The sequence below is a fragment of the Symphalangus syndactylus genome, chromosome 4 (genome assembly GCF_028878055.3).
Source record: "Symphalangus syndactylus isolate Jambi chromosome 4, NHGRI_mSymSyn1-v2.1_pri, whole genome shotgun sequence".
NCBI lineage: Eukaryota > Metazoa > Chordata > Mammalia > Primates > Hylobatidae > Symphalangus > Symphalangus syndactylus.
Genome location: NC_072426.2, coordinates 28,140,730 through 28,157,665, shown reverse-complemented (window position 1 = coordinate 28,157,665; position 16,936 = coordinate 28,140,730).

Below are 16,936 nucleotides of genomic sequence, written 5' to 3'. Positions count from 1 at the left end.
ATTGAGGAGGAAGTGGGATTGAGAAAATTTTTGTTTAGCATAGGAGCTAATGAAGATGGAACATCAAAAAGTCACTAAGAGAACATCAGCTACTGCATCAAGAATAATATTCTGATGGGGAGGTTCACCTTGCCAAGGCGCTGGCGTATTTCCTTCTCAGAGACAAAAGCAAAAAATAAGATATAACAATATTAAGAATGAGAGGAAGCAGATGTTGACATATGATAGAAGAAGAAGAAGCTGTGCCCCCAGGAAATTCAGGGCTGGATAGCTTTAGAAGCACTAAACACTAAATCGATATGGTGTCCCACACATACGTCCCTACATAAATCAAAATTTTAGAAAAATATTAAAACACAAATTATTTCTAGTGAAGTTCAACAAAGTTCTGATATTTCACATGATGAATATTTCTGGTACTTTATGTTTGAAATATCAAATTATTTCAAAAGAAATGATGTTTAGTGGTTAGTGCCTGTGCTTTGCTGGTACCTCAGTTCATGCCTGGACTCTCTGTTGAGTTTCCAGCAATAGAATTTGGGTGGTTGTTTAGACCATGTGCCAAGGATGGCATCACCTGAGAGAGTGAGTGAGTGGACAAAGCGATGAGTCTAGTGTTCAATTTACTTAGTCATTTGATTGGTCACTCAGAGATTGATCAAACTAACCAAACTCACAAGATTCTGTTACACAAATGAAAAAGCAAATACAATAATACAGAGAAATGTCACAAGCAATCAAGATATGCTCATTTTAAACACACCTTCTCCCTGTGCTATTTGATTTGTAACAGGGATATCCTTTTCCAGTGCTTAATATGTTTGTGTTGGCATTTTTGCCTTCACCAGAGAATCTGATAAACCAGGCAAATGACTGGAAATGTACAAAGTAAACATAGAATCCAGGCACTCATTTCTTCACTAACCATTCCCATAACGGGAACTATACTAGGCACCAAGAATGCATTGAAAAATGAAAGCAAATGATCAACCTCATGCATCTTACCACCTAGAAATAAGCACTAAAATCATAATTATAAAATTGGGTTCTATGAAAGAATATTAATAGAGGAATTTACTTAGTTGGTGGGACCAGTGGAGGCCTCTCTGAGAAAAGCACATTTTAACTGACATTTTGCTATATATAGTCTTTAAGTATATTCTACCCAGCTCATATGCTACTTATAAGAAACAGGTATGTTTAATAACTGTAAGTTTGTATCCTACAGTTTGAATGTACAGCTGGTATAAAAATGGTGCTTTGTAGTCATGAAGAGGGTGTATTCTGGGATCAAACCACCTGGCTGGAGATGCTTACTAACCTCAGTTTCTTCATCTGGTAAGATGAACATATTACATACATTGCAAGTTATTGTCGAGATGAATTGTGAGAAGAAATTAGTATAGTGCCTGGCTAAATGGTAAATGTTTGATATGGATGATTCTTGTTGTTATTATTATGGTTAACATTGAGTTTCTCCTCTGACAGTGCTGAATAAATCTTGCCAATTTTTGTTCTCAGGAAGGTGCCCTTTGTGTAATGAAAACTGGGACAATTCCTGGTTATTGACACACTTTTTTTCTTGAATAATGTTACTATCAGATCAAATCATAGACTTTGGCTTTGGAGCATTTTATATTTTAGGTTGACTTCTTCAGAAATCTGACCTGTACATTATAATTTTGCTAGTTTAATTACCCTGAGAAGAATAGGCATTATATTAGAGCTTAAGAGCATTGATTCTGGACCCAGCCACTTGGGTGGGAATTCCAGCTCTACCACTTGTTATGTGAGTGGCCTCAAATAAAAAACTATCTGTGGCTCAATTTCATTATATATATATAAAATGAATATATGTATATATATATATATAATGAATATATGTGTTACTATATATACAAAAATAATAGTACCTACCTCATGGTTTTCTTATAAGAAATAAATTAGGTAATTACATAGAGCACATAAAACCTTAACTAGCCCTTAAATACTGTTATGTACGGTAGCTATTATTATGTTTTTATATTTTCATTCAATCCTTCTAAAAACTGTATGCATTAAGTAGGAATCTTTAATGAAATATAAGGTTCATGGAGACAGTTATAATTAGTTCTTGTTAATTAATCTATTGCCAGTACTTACAACAGTATGTATTTAAAATACATATCTTTGTTCACTGGATGAATGAATGAATAATGAAAGAGTACGCATGTTGCAGATAAGGAAATTACAGCTGAAAGGGATTTGATGATTTGTGCAAAATATAACTAGCCTGTAACAGGATCAAGATTTGGACCTAAGTCTGTTTGACTATAAAATACATATGTTTAATGACACAAATTTGTGGTGGAAACATTTGGTAAAGCCTTGATCTTTTTGTAGTACTGCTAAGTTCTGGAAGAGGAAAAGGCAGATAATGGAAATTACCATTGCTAGGAACTAATATGGTAAGGCAGATGAATGAAAGGGGTCCAAATGTGGTTTGTGGAGCACCTGCATCCTACTCCAAAGGATATTCCAAATCAGCATCTATTAGGACAGGGTTCTGGAATCTGTGTTCCTAGTAAATACCCTTGCAATTCTATGTTCACTAATGTTTGAGAAGTCCTGGGGGACATGTTCTGAGTATATTGAAATGGTGGGCATTCAAAAGCAATTGCAACAGAAGCAAAAATTGACAAATGGGATCTAGTTAACCTAAAAAGCTTCTGCACAGCAAAAGAAACTATCAACAGAGTAAACAGACAATTCTTGTGGGAGAATGGGAGAAAATTCTTGCAAACTATGCATCTGACAGAGGTCAAATATTCATCGTCTATAAGGAACTTAAACATATTTACAAGAACAAAACAAGTAACTCCATTAAAAAGTGGGAAAAGGACATGAACAGACACCTCTCAATAGAAGACATATATGCAGCCAACAATCATATTTTAAAAAAGCTCAATATCACTAATCACCAGAGAAATGTAAATCGAAACCACAATAAGGAGGGCTGAGTCCTGTGGCTCACGCCTGTAATCCCAGCACTTTGGGAGGCCAAGGTGGGCAGATCACTTGAGGCCAGGGGTTTGAGACCAGCCTGGCCAACAATGGTGAAACCCCGCCTCTACTAAAAATATAAAAATTAGCTGGTCATGGTGGCACACACCTGTAATCCCAACTACTCGGGAGGCTGAGGCAAGAGAATGGTGTGAATCCGGGAGGTGGAGCTTGCAGTGAGCCGAGATCACGCCACTGCACTCCAGCCTGAGCAACAGAGCGAGACTCTGTCCCAAAAAAAAAAAAAAAAAGGTCAAAAAATAACAGATTCTGGCAAGGTACTAGAGAAAAAGGAATGCTTATACACTGTTGGTGGGGGTGCAAATTAGTTCAACCATTGTGGAAGACAGCGTGGCATTTCCTCAAATACCTAAAGACAGAAATACCGTTGGACCCAGCAATCTTATTACTGGGTGTATACCCAAAGGAATATTACTTGTTCTATTATAAAGACACATGCAGCACTATTTACAATAGCCAAGACATGGAATCAGTCTGAATGCCCAGCAGTGATAGACTGGATAAAGAAAATGTGGTACATTTATACCATGGAATACTATGAAGCCATAAAAAGGAACAAGATCACATCCTTTGCGGGGGACATGGGTGGATCTGGAGGCCATTATCCTCAGCAAACTAGCGCAGGAACAGAAAACCAAATACCACATGTTCTCACTTATAAGTGGGAGCTAAATGGTAAGAACACATGGACACATAGAGGGGGACAACACACACTGAGGCCTACTGGAGGATGGAGAGTGGGAGGAGGGAGAGGATCAGAAAAAATAACCAATGGTTACTAGGCTTAATACCTGGGTGATAAAATAATCTGCATAACAAACCCCTATGATACATGTTTACTTATGTAACAAACCTGCACATGTACCCTTGAACTTAAAAGTTTTTAAAAAAACACACAAAAAAAGAAATGGTGGGCAATGATGTCAGCAAGTGAAAGGCAAGGAAAGTCAGAATGGAACTGAAAGTGCAGTGCCTAATTCTAAGTTTGCAATGGCAGTTACAGGTATCATAATTGCCACCAAACAGCTCCAACATACTCACATGTCTTATCTAAACACAAATAGCAGTGTCAAAACTCTAGTCTATACCTCACAATGTCATAAGTATAGGTCACATATATATAACTAGCAAGTAAATCATTTTAATACTTAGTTCCCAATTATCATTGATTATAAATAAGAAATTTAACCTGTCTTTAAAGTCATCTTTCATTATAGTACTATTTTTAAACAAGAAGTTTAATATACTTATTATTTCACAAACCCATTTATTTTAGATTTGTATAATTTTTTAAATACTCCCGTTTTTTAAATGTTGCCAAGAAATAAGCATTGAATTTAGCATTAGGGTGCCCACAATCTTTTACACATGACATTAATTTAGTCCTCCTCTTAAGGCTAACGGGGAAATATATTTTCAGTTAATAATTCAATTCACTTGTGCATGATTAGATGGCTACTTTGGATGCCATCTTTAGAAACTAAACGTTCTTTAACACTGCTTCATAAACACTCAACTGGTCTATTAGCTACTAAATCTGTTTGCATAAAAATAAATCTTCAGATATGTCAGTGATGTTAAAGAATTCTTAAAGATAATTGTCACTCTCTTACAAATGGAATTATTCTAAAATTGATTTTAAAATGCATAATCGGCCCATTTTATGTAACCTAGGTATTTGTCTACCCTTTCTACTATTTAGTGTCATGTTGGTAAATATTCAATTGTATTCTGTTTTAAAACTTCTCTTCTTGGCCATTTGATGTTTTGTTCTATGCCATCTATCTTTTACTTCTTCTCCTTTCCAGGGAGCTTCTGACTATTTTGCTTCTCACTCAAAAATCTAATGAAGCTGCTCTCTTGTAAGCTATTATCAATTCCATTTGGCTTGGGTCCCTATTTTTTAATATAATTGCCCATTCTCGTAACTCTGTGTTAATTTTATTTCCAGAAACATGCAACTGGTAGAGTTTTCAAAAACATTTTCTTTGTCTACTTTCATTTTAAAATTTTTTAATTTATGCAGCACACTTTAAAAGATAGAAAATAATATAATGTGTATATATGTATATATATGTATGTGTGTGTGTGTGTGTGTATATATATATATATATATGCACTAAAACCGATGTTAACATTTTGTCCTATTTACTCTAGACCTTACCTTTCTACCTTTCTAGAAGAATAAGAAGATGATACATATTCCTCTAAAGTCCGAACGGGAATCTTTTCCCCTCACTCCCTCCCCAGAGATGGGTGTGTATCATTCCCATGAGTGTCAGTACTTTTACAACATGTGCATATTCATAAACAAAATATGACAAATTATTTTGTCTTAATATTTGCATAAATCTACCCATACTCTACACCACTTTTGAAACTTTCACTATTATATATTTTGAAGATTATCCGTGTTTATGCACATAAGTTTATTCATTTTAACTGTTGAATAGTGTTTCATTATATGAATTAACCATAATTCATCTATTTCCCTGAGTGACAATTAGGTTTCTTTTCCTTTTTATGCTCTGATGAACAATCTTGCTATTATCTTTGTATATGTCTTCGTGTATAAGAAATTCTCCAGGGTAGACCCTTAGAAGTAAAGGGTCTGACTCAGAGAGTGTGTATATTTTAAAATGTATTGGTTATTGTCAAATTGTTCCTCAAAGCAGATGTACTAATTTACATTCCTACAGTGGTATATAACAGTTTTTTTTTTTTTTCTCCACATCCTCTTCAACACTCGTCATTACCAGATGGACTGATGTTTGCCTGTGTGATAGGTAGGTGGCAACACCTCCTTCTTTTGATCTGTATTTTTCTAATCAACAGTAAGATTGAGCATCTTGGCCGGGCACAGTGGCTCACACCTGTAATTCCAGCACTTTGGGAGGCTGAGGCAGGAGGATTGCTTGAGCCCAGGGGTTTGAGGCTGCAGTGAGTTCTGATTGTGCCACTGCACTCCAGGCTGATTGACAAAACAAGACCCTGCCAAAAGAAAGAAAGAGGGAAGGAGGGAGGGAGAGAGAGAGAGAAAAGATTGAGCATCTTTTCTTATGTTTATTAGCCATTGGTTTTTATCTCTTCTCACTGGCACATTCATGGTCTTTGCCCATTTTTCTTTCTAATGGATTGTCTTTTTCTTATTAATGTGGAAAAACTCTTTAAACCCACATTAATCCTTTGTCACTTATGTAGATGGAAAATATCTTCTCATATTTTGTAACTTGTTTTTCCTATTTGTCAAGCAAAAATTTATTTTAAATGTCATTTTTAAGTGTTCTGTATGTGTTAGAAAAGAATGTGTATCACTCAATTATTGGAAAAAGTGTTATTTTGGTATCAGTAAATTAATCTTGTCAATTTTACTATACAAATTTCCAGAATTATTGATTTTCTTAATCTGATTGATCTATTAATTACTGATGGAGGTGCTTAAAAATTTCCCAGAATGAAGATGGGCTTCTAAATTTCTTCTTGTACTTATCGTAATATATTTTATCTATGCTCAATTCATGTTTAGTTTCATTACACCTTTCTGGTGAATTGAACCTTTTCTCAGTTTGTATTAATCTCCTACATCTTTGGTAATGCTTTTTAACTTTCATATCTATTTTGTCTCATTTTACATGTTTATACTAGCTTTGTTTATCTCTTCAATTTCTTGCTGTCTTTGTTGTCTCTATGTATTCCTTCTGAAGTTCTCATTAAACTGGAATTAGATTTTCTCGTTCTACCTCCTACATGTTTTAAGAGCTCTTTCATATTTTTTTTTACTTTCTCTCTCTGTGGTTCATAAGGAAATTGTTTTTCAAATGAATCTTTATGTTTACTATTTTTCTCTTTACTTGTATTCTAACTGAACTCCAACTCCAATTATAACATTTCCTTTTTCTGGAAATTTTACTTGGCACATTTACAAATCTGTCTATTACACATTGATGTACATCCTATGTAATCATAGTTTCTATTCCCACTTTTATTTCTTTTTACTCATTAAATATTTTCACTCGTGTTAACATACTTCTTTGGGAGTCTGATTATTTCAGATGTGAGTTTATATTCCTTCTAACTCTATATGCACAAATCTTGTGTTAGTCAAAATGAAATGTATTTCTTTAGAGAAAATTTGCACCTGCTTCTGCTAAAAACAATACATCCCAGGGTCACTTGAAAACAAATGGGATGATAGGTGTTTTTTGACCGACGTCAATGGCATGTATTCCAGCCTCAAATTCACCCAAGGGACAACTTCCAGTGGTGATTCTCCGAGGTCTTTTTTCCTTTGCCTCACCCAGAGTGAAAGCCAAGACATATAAGTTTTCTTACATTCTTCCTTTGTGAACTGGTTTTTACTTGTTGAATTTGTGGTTTTTTACTTACTTATATGTTTGATTTCTAGGCCACACATGAAGGATGTTTCTTTTGGGCATCCTGATTTCATGCAGATTATCTTTGTCCATTCTTTTCACACTGCCTGGACTCCAGGGTTTGTCTCCTTGCTCTTATGAGGAACTGAGTGCACTAAAGTTCCACTTAATAGAATAACAATTTAGGGGGAAAGATCTTGAGTTCAAACTTAGACATATTACATGTCAGTGTTTGTAAGACAACCAAAGAGGAACAAGTAGGTGCTTCAATGTGCAGCTGAGCAAGAGGTAAGCATGAAAATAGTACGTGAAGCCTTGGCTGTGCATGATACTCATTATAAGTGTTTAAAGTTAAAAAAGAAGACTTAGGAGAGAGGCCAAGTCTCCTACACCAAAAGCCAAGTGAAAAGCCTTCTACGAACATAAAATCTTCTGTATATTCCACACAGGATTTTAAAACCACTTGAGCCAATACTTAAAAGTTAGGGGCTTTCATATAAAAAATATGAAACTTCTCCTTCTATTGAAAAAGCAAAGTTTAGGCATCAAAGGGTTCACATTCAAAGCAAACATGAGCTAGAATTGAGTGAGCCCATCTGCTTTGGACAAGCCATGTGTTCTCTCACCTAGACTGGATCCCTCATCTACATTACCCATCTTGCATCTGTATATTTCAACTTGACCAAAGGTAGTTATGGCTATTTCATGTTATTTTTGAAGAGGACATAGACTTTAATGACAGTGAAATAGGAAAAATAACAGACAAACAAAAACCACCTTAATGGGATATTGATGGATTGTCCTAAGACTAGAAGTAGAGATGGGGTTTTATTTCTGATAGGAGTGAGAATTTTAGAAGGTAGAGTTTCCACCCATTTACATACAAGGCCCCTCATGGGGCAATGACTTCAGAGTGATTTTCCACAGCTTGTGTGAACTCAGAAAAAGATGCCTGATATTGGTCCAGAGGAAATAAAGCATTCAGACTCATAAACAGAAAATACAGACCAGGCCAAGTAACACCAAGGATATAAATCTTTAAGGTGCCTGTTTGTGCCAAGGGAGAAGACAGTTCCACCCATGAGTTAAGAATTGCATTGGGCCCACTCATACCACACATTCCCCAAAGAGAGATTTAAACAAATTTATGGTTCAAGGGTTTTGAGGGGAAAAAAACAAGACAAAACAAAAGACTATCACTTGAGAAAGCTTCAGAGGGAGAAAGAACATCAAAAGAAAATTAGGTTATGGGAGAACATCAGCATGAAGCAAATGTTCAGGGAAGAGTATAAATACTTAGAAGATTTTGCTGATGAAGGACTATGGATTTGAAATAAGCACAATGGAAATATTTCAGGAGATGGGAACAGGTGAAACATGGGGCAAGAAATGGGTTCACATAGAACCTTCTAGGAATCAAAATGAGAAAGCTATGGAATGATCTCGGAGTTTATTAATGCTTGTGGCACCATAGACGGGAATAAAAGGCATAATGAGATTTGTCATAGCAAACTCAAGACCATGATTGTTGGAGAGGAATGGTGATGGGAAACTGGGTTGTCCTCTTATCCATATAATGGAGTTGAGGATGCCTGGGCAGCAAATCATTTCTCTGAATGGGATCCTGTCAGACAATAGTGAGTGTAAGAAGCATAGTTTAATTTCAATGGCTTGAGATTGCTCATTGATATGTTAGGAGTGGGACAGTCTTACCAAGCAAGAAAGAGGGCAGAGATGATTAGAACTATTGAAATATAAAAATCCAATAAACAAAACAAAAAAAAGGTATTCATTAATATGATTTAGAAATTTTTTCCTTAAATTTTGAATCTTTGCATGGTTAGACAATACCATATATCAGAATATTTTATGAAGATCAATTAACACCAAGAGATTTCCTAGTTATTTAAACCAAGATTATAAACAAATTTTTCAGGCATCGAGGCAGCAAAAAGACACGTTCCTACAACAGAGGAAAGTTCAGACTGACCTCAGCCTTCTCAAAAGCAAATTTAAAGGCAGAATAAAATTAAGCTATTGCCACAGAATTCCTGAGGTAAAAAATTTGTGACTCAAAGATTATATCCAGGTAGATTGTCGTTAATTATAAAGGCAACAGGCAGGTATTCTTAAGCTTTGAATAACTTAGGAAATGTAGCATCCATGATTTTTTCTTTGAAAATGCTATTCAACAGTAAATTTCAACAACTTAAGAAATAATGTAAATAATGGAACTTAATTAAATGAGAAAGCTTCTGCACAGCAAAAGAAATAATCAACAGAGTAACAGACAACTGACAGAATGGCAGAAAATATTTGCAAACTATGCTTCTGGCAAATAACTAATATCCAGAATCTCCAAGGAATTCACACAACTCAACAAGAAGAAAACAAATAACTCCATCAAAAAGTGGGCAAGAGGCATGAACAGGCATTTCTCAAAAGAAGACATACATCGGCCAACAATCATATGAAAATGTACTCAACACTGCTAATCATCAGAGAAATGCAAATCAAAACCACAATGAGATACCATCTCACACCAGTCAGAATGGCTATTATTAAAAAGTAAAAAAAAAAAGAAATGTTGGAGACGATGCAGGGAAAAGAGAATATTTATATGCTCTCGTGGGAATGCAAATTAGTACAACCTCTATGAAAAACAGTAAGGAGATTTCTTACAGAGCTAAAAAAAAACTACAATTCAATCCAACAATCCTACTACTAAGTATCTACTCAAAGGAAAAGAAACTGTCATATCAAAAAGATACCTGCACTCATATTTATTGCATAACTATTCACAATAGTAAAGTTATAGAATCAACCTAAGTGTCCATTAATGGATGATTGGATAAAGGAAATATTATATACACACACACATACACACACACACACACACCATGGAATACTACACAGCCATAAAAAGGTGAAATCATGTCTTTTATGCAACATGGATAGAGCTTGAGGCCATTATCCTAGGTGAAATAACTCAGAAACAATAAATCAAATACCACATGTTCTCATTAATAAGTGGGAACTAAACAATGGGTACCCACAGACATAGGGGGATAATAGACATTGGAGACTCCATAAGGGAGGAGGGCAGGCGACTCCATAAGGGAGGAGGGTGGGAGACTGGTGATGGTTGAAAAATTCCTATTGGTACAATGTTCACAATTCAGGTGAGGGGTACACTATCAGCCCAGACTTTACCACTATGCAATATATCAATGTACAAAAATTGCACTGGACCCCCTAAATCTATACAAATAACAAAAATTTTAAGAAGAAAAAAAGTTTAAAATGCCATAAGAAAGAAATAATCTAAATAAAAATTTCAGGAATGGAGGAGGTGAAAAGATATTCTTCTGACTTTGAAACCTGCTTAAATAGACTATAAAGAGAATTTTTTTTATATATTTAGTTTTTGGAACTGCTTTGAGAGAATAGATATATATTATTTGAATTTTTTTATATAAAATCCTTCTTACCAAGAGAGAAAAGAACAAGACTTGATCAGGCTGAAATATTTGATGAAGAACATTTTGAAATAAGTATAAATTTAAGAAACATCATGGAAAAAAAACTTGCAAGTGTACTCTTTTTTTTTTTTTTTTAAAAAAGAACACAAAATCAGCAACAGTGAAATTCTGGGAAGACCCTGGAACCAGATAAAACAATCTTATTAAACATTGAATCATGGTTAAAAAGCAGTTACCCAGCAACCAAAGACCTCATCATTTCCTCCTAATCTTCCACAGTGAATTTTTTAACAACCTCATAAAACTAGGACAGACGGAAACATCATGGAAAGAGGTGGGAAATAAAGAAAGCTCCAGGAAGGGAAAACTGAGTATTATTTCACTGAAAATTTCATCCAGATCCTTGCACAAGGTCAATCAATTCAGTCTACAAACACATGACATATACTTCAATCATCTTAATAGCAGGCAATAGGAGACAAACAAATGACACACAAGCTTTAAAGTCTACAATTAACAACAGAGAATCACGAAATGCTGGAACAGGATTTCTGAGACTCCATTCTCTTCCTTTAGCAGATGAGCAAACCGATCCAGGAAGGAGAAGTGGCAGGCCTACAGCCCACTATGAAGTAGGCACCTGGGTCTCACTCCTGGGTCACTGTTCTTTCTAGCAACCATTCTGTCTCATATGGGATACCGGTGTTTTCACACAGCAACAAATGTCATTAAGTAGTTACTAACAGTTCAAATTTGGCTGTTGATATCAGTAACTCTGCTTTTCCTAAGAGATACAAAAATTTAATAATATTCCAGCAAAAGGCAGCTTCCACTGTAAAGTAGTTCTAGACTATGTTTATTACTGAAGCTTTATAAGTCACTTTTTATTGATGACCACAAACATGTTGTCTACTGCTTTCAAGTCAATTTGACAATAATTCCTCAGTGTAAATACCCTGGCAATCAAAATTGGAAGCATATATGACTTGTCTTCAGTGTGAATACCTGTATAGGAAATCAAACATAGTTAAGTAAGGGGATGTAGAGCTCTACCAATTTCTAGGATTGCCATGCCCATCAAAATACTGTCCTACCAACAAAATCACTGTGTGTATAAAATACCACCAAGTAACTATCTTAGTTAGTTCGGGCTGCCATAATGAAATGCCCTAGACTAGGTGAGTTAAACAACAAATATTTATTTCTCACAGCTCTGAAGTCTAGAAGTCTGAGATCAGGGTATCATCATGGTCAGTTTCTTAGTGAGGGGCATCTTCCTGGTTATGCCCTTACATGGCCTTCCTTGGTGCATGCACTAAGAGAGAGATCTCAAGTCTCTTCTTTTGTTCATAGGGGTATTAATCCCATTGTGGATACCCCATCCTCATGAACTCATCTAAACCTAATTACTTCCAAAGGCCCCACCTCCTAAAACCATCAGACTTCCCAAAGGCCCCACCTCCTAATACCATCAGATTGAGGATTAATACCATGTGGATTTGGGGGAAGGGGGACACAAATATTTAGTCCATAGAAGTAACCTACTTATCTTATAATTTATTTTAAAAATCCTTAGGATTAAATGGACATGAATAATTTTTATGAACACTAGAATAATCTCTCCATTTTCAATGAATTAAACTTGCTAGGAGATCCTCCTGAGTAAAAATGGTTTGGTATATAGAGAAGAAAAAAATGTTCTAAGCATGGGATATGATTTGAGGGAAATCTTGAAGTTGGAAGAGGGCAGGACAAATATCATTACTCTATACCTGGGATTGTGCTAAATGCTTTTTACGGATTATTTAATTGTAATTAAAACCCTTATAAAATAGATTCTTTTATTACCACTATTTTACCGTCAGGAAATTTAAGATTGGAAAATTTGAATCACATGCCTAAGGTAAGTCTAAAAATTAGCAGAGCAAGGACTTGTAGCCAAACCTTTGGATACCAGAATAAGGCTTTTAAACACCACTCTCTACAGCGTCTCTCAGATTACCATGATGAAAAAAATTTCCTCTTGAGACTAAATGGTTTTTTAAAAGATTGGCTTCATGTATGTTTTAACTCAGTATTCAACATGCTGGGTTTACACTTCAAAAAAATTTTAATGAACAATAAATACATTTATAAAGTTAATAATTCAATTCATCATGATTTCCTGAAGACTTTTAAAGATGCTATTGAATCTTTAGCAATCAAGTGAGTACCAAGGAAGAGAACATATGTTTCTTTTAGCTCTCATTTATTAATATGGCCCATTTAGGACATGACATAATATAAAGTTCAGCTTGCATATACCTATCAGTTAATAAAAATCTGCAATGGGAAAACTATTTAACTATTTAACTAAGTCAAGAGCATAGAATTATCTTAGACAGATAACAGAATTTAATGTAAACCCTGAATTTCTGTATGTTACCTTGAATTTCATTTTGAATTGAAGAAAGCTTAAATGTGAAAAAATAAGAATACCATTTTTTAATCTTTTATGAAAATATTCAATCTGCAAATACAATTTTGCCATATTCTACCTACGTACATAAATAACAATCAGGAGCACTGAGAAACAAAAAAGTATACACCAATCATTTTGAGAAGTACAGAGCAAAAGTGAAATGAGCTACCAAGCCATGAAAATACATGGAGGAACCTTAAATGCTTATTATTGAGTGAAATAAACCAGTCTGAAAAGGCTACAATTACCGTATGGTTTTAAATATATGACATTATGGATAAAGCAAAACTACGGATACAGTAAAAAGATCAGTGGTTGCCAGTGGATGGGAGATAGATGGATGAATAGACAGGAAATAAGGGTTTTTAGGATAATAAAACTATTCCATATAATACTGTAATGATGTACACATGATATATGTATCCAAACTCATGGAATGAACCTATGAGTGAACCCCAGTGTAAACTATGGACTTTGGAAGATAATGATAGGCTAATGTAAGTTTATCAATTGTAAAAACTATAATATCTGGTGAGAGATGTTAATGGGAGAAACTATGTATGTGTGGAGGCAGAGAGTACACGAAAAAGTCTCTGTGCCTTCTGCTCAATATTGCTGTAAACCTAAAACTGCTCTAAAAATAAATTTTATTTTAAATGCATTGGAAATTTTATTTTTTTAGAAATAAATTAAAGGTGAGAATCATATAGCACAATTTTTAGTATATATGAGCCAATTATGTTCAGTTTCTCAGAAAGAAAGCCTCGACAAGTAATCATTCAAAAACATAATATTGTACACATCTTTGTTTTTTCTGCCTATATTGTAGCACCTCATAATAATCCCCCGACAAACTAAAAAATTAAAAAATCTCAATTGTCTTGTCTTAGAGCAGCCACAGCCTTAAAAAGGTGGCAAACTGAGCTGATTTTCTATTCACACCTAAAATGTTTGCATTGATATCTGGGACACACTCCTCTTTCGCTGAAGATCTTAGATCCTAGCTTACTGCATCTCTCCGAGGTATTACTTCCATTTAATTTTTGGTAACTGCTATTGTTTGGATATTTGAACCTTCCAAATCTCATGTTGAAATTCGATGCCCAGTGTTGGAGATGGGGCCTAGTGGGAGGTGTTTGAATCATGGGAGCAGATCCCTCATGAATGTTTTGGTGCTGTTCTCACAATAGTGAGTTCTTGCTCTGTTAGTTTCCAGGAGATCTGACTGGTAAAAAGAGTGGGGCACTTCCCTCCTCTATCTCTTCCTTTCTCTTTTGCCACATGTTATCTGTTCTCCTAAAACTTCCACCATGAGTGGAAGCAGCTTGAAACCTTCACCAGAAGCAGATGCTGGCACTAGCTTTCTTGTACAGCCAACAGAACTCTGAGCCAAATAAACCTCTTTTCCTTATAAATTACTCTGGCTCACATACTCCTTTGCAGTAATACAAATAGACTAGGACAATGGCTTTCACATAGAGCTGTTCCTCAATATCCAAGAAGGATTGGTTCCAGGATCTTCCTGGAATACCAAAATCTGCAGATACTCAAGTCCCTTATATAAAATGACATCATATTTGCAGATAGCCTATGAACATCCTTCAATATAATTTAAGTCATCTTTAGATTACTGCAAGATAAAGGCTGTATAAATAGTTGTTATATCATGCTGTCTAGAAAATAATTACAAGAAAAATTCTCTACATGTTTAGCACAGATGAATTCTTTTCTGAATACTTCCTATCTGTGGTTGGTTGAATCCACAGGTGCAAGACCCATGGGTATGGAGGGCTGACTGTGAACCTAGATGATTCAACTGAAAGCCTGGTCTCTCAGTTCCCTGACTACCTCACTTCCAGTGATCCTTCATGGTTGTATACCTGCCCTTGTCTTTACCAATTACTTAAAATTCTCCAGAATCTCATTTTCAAGTGTCTTACTGTCCACCTCCAACTTCCTACCTGTCCAGGGTACTCCATCTAGTACTGTAACTTCATTTATCCTTCTGCACCATTGGTACCTAAAATCTATGATACTATCATTTGTCCATTAAATTTTATGATGAATAATTATCATCTCTTCTTTGCATTTGTCTCAACTTCCTTATCTACCTTTGGAAGATTTTTACATATTGGGCAAAATCCCACCTAGGGATACATTATTCAGTTGTTCTTCCCAGTGCTCATGCAATGGAATATGGCTGGAGAAAAACACAAACCTCCGTGGCTGACGCTTGTAATCCCAGCACTTTGGGAGGCCGAGGCAGGTGGATCACGAGGTCAGGAGATTGAGACCATCATGACTAACATGGTGAAACCCCGTCTCTACTAAAAATACAAAAAAATAGCCAGGCGTGGTGGTGGGAACCTGTAGTCCCAGCTACTAGGGAGGCTGAGGCAAGAGAAGGGCGTGAACCCGGGAGGTGGGGCTTGCAGTGAACCGAGATCGCGCCATTGCACTCCAGCCTGGGTGAGAGAACGAGACTCCGTCTCAAAAAAAAAAAAAAAAAAAAAAAGGAAAAACACAAACTTGCTGAACACTGAAACATTAATGACTACAAATCCCAAGATGCCTCTTAAGCCAAGATGCCTGGTAACCATAATTTATTTCCCCACTCTATTCACATTTCTAGTTTCTAGATAACTATTTCAGACCTTCTCATATCAGTAATACTTTGTTTTCCATTCTTGCCCTCAACTCACAACTTATTTTCCTAATAAAACAGAAGCATTCAGAAAGACAACTTCCACATGTTTCCACATCTAAAACTACCCATTTTCCCGCATCAGTACTCATATACCCTGCCTTCTTGCCTATTGTCCCTGGATAGAATAACAGATCACACTCCTATCTAAAGCTGGTTCTTCTGCTTGTGCTCTAGACCCCATCTGCTTTCTCAAATACGTCACATCACTCTATCTTTCCTCTTCTCTCCTCTCCTTTTCCCTTTCTTTCACTCCCCCTCCTCTATCCTTTCCTGGGTCATTTCACTAACATACAAGCATTCCCCATTTCTTTTCATTTTGTTATGGTACCTTGTTCATAAATCTCATTAACAACGTTTTTTCCATAGTTAGGTGTTTAGATAGCCACATATTTTGGAAGAAAGTATCTCTATTTCACTTATGTGGAGGTTTAAATGAGCTGTTTGAAGCTATAATGGAACAGGAGTTTTTGATATTTGAAAGTCTCTATCCCAAAAGGAGAAATTAATGAGGAACTGTATTTTATACAATTATGTCCTAGACCTACCTTTTTATTACTACATCATGGCTGGAATGTCAGTTAAACAGTTGACTATTGCAAAAGCAAGGCAGTAGGAGAAATTGGGCAATCTGCAGAAGTGTTTCCATATGTTTCCAAGAAGCAATGTTAACAGGGACAGTTCTTTTCTTCAAGTTAATAGGGACAGCTCCTTTAATCTAAAGAGTATCACCAAGGAATGATTAGGATTTCAGCAACAAGGCTAGCAAGTTCCCTAAGATAACACCATAAGTTCATGCAGGCTTAGGGCAAACAATCAAAAATTGGTCAAGGATTTTCTTCTAATCATGCTT